Below are 1,514 nucleotides of genomic sequence, written 5' to 3' on the forward strand. Positions count from 1 at the left end.
GTACCAATGGGCGCCCTGTCAAAACAGACCACTCCACTCTCTGTAAAATGGACCAATCAGCAGGATGTGGGTGGGACCAGATAAGAGAATAAAAGCAAGCTGCCGGAGCCAGCAGTGGCTACCCGCTGGGGTCCCCTTCCACAGTGTGGAGGCTTTGTTCTTTGGCTCTTTGCAATAAATCTTGCTGCTGCTCACTCTTTGGGTTCACACTGCCTTTATGAGCTGTAACACTCACTGCGAAGATCTGCAGCTTCACTCGTGAAGCCAGCGAGACCACGGACCCACGGGAAGGAACGAACGACTCCAGACGCGCCGCCTTAAAAGCTATAACACTCACTGGGAAGGTCCGCAGCTTCACTCCTGAGCCAGCGAGACCACGAACCCACCAGAAGGAAGAAACTCTGAACACATCCGAACATCAGAAGGAACAAACTCCGGACACGCGGCCTTTAAGAACTGTAACACTCATTGCGAGGGTCCGCGGCTTCATTCTTGAAGTCAGAGAGACCAAGAACCCACCAATTCCGGACACAGTACCCAATAGGATGTTTTTCAGCCCTTGCCCCTTTCCCTCCCTCCCTTGACTTGGAGTCTCCAGTGTCTGTTGTTGCTATCTTTATGTCCATGAGTACCCATTGTTTAAGCTCCCACTTCCAAGTGAGAACATTCGGTTTTTGGCTTTCTATTCCTATGTTAATTCACTTAGGATAATGTCCTCCAACTGCATCCATGTTGTGACAAAGGACGTGATTTTGTTCTTTTTTTATGGCTGCTTAGTATTCCGTGGTGTGTATGTACCACACTTTCTTTACCCAGTCCACTGTTGATGGGCACCTAGGTTGATTCCACGTCTTTGCTAGTGTGAATAGTACTGTGATAAACATAGGAGTGCAGGTGTCTTTTTGGTAGAATGATTTATTTTCCTTTGGGGATACATCCAGTAATGGGATTGCTGGGTCGAATGATAATTCTGTTTTTAGTTGAGAAATCTCCAAACTGCTTTCCACAGTGGCTGAACTAATTCACATTTCCATAAAAAGAAATTTAACACTTGGAGAGTAGCGTTTTAAAAATGTTTAGTTATTTTTAATAACCAATTCTGACTTCAGGGAAAGAAAACGGAGATGCACTTTACCTGAACTATGTTCTTTTGAAACTCTTAAGTGACATTTGGGAAAGCAAGTTTACAGCCCACATGCTGTGCCACTTCAAGGACTTATTTTTGTGGTCTCCCTGAAGAAAATGACACTAGAGCAGAAGTGATTAAATGTGAAGTGACAGGGGATTGCTCGCTCGTCCTTCGTTAAACCCCTGGTCCGGCTGTGTGCTGTGGACGCGGGTGTGTGTTGCGGGGACCTGCGTCTGCCGGGGCCGCACCCCCTCCCGCAGGACCTTGGCTGGCCGCTCGTTTCCTGCCTGTTTCCTGTCCAGCAGCTGGCGAGCGGGGGACGGGCAGGAAAGGATGCGCTGCCCAGAAGGGGCGGGAGCCGACCACGCCCGGTCCCGGGTGCCCC

The sequence above is a fragment of the Pongo abelii genome, chromosome 14 (genome assembly GCF_028885655.2).
Source record: "Pongo abelii isolate AG06213 chromosome 14, NHGRI_mPonAbe1-v2.0_pri, whole genome shotgun sequence".
In the NCBI taxonomy this organism is placed as follows: domain Eukaryota; kingdom Metazoa; phylum Chordata; class Mammalia; order Primates; family Hominidae; genus Pongo; species Pongo abelii.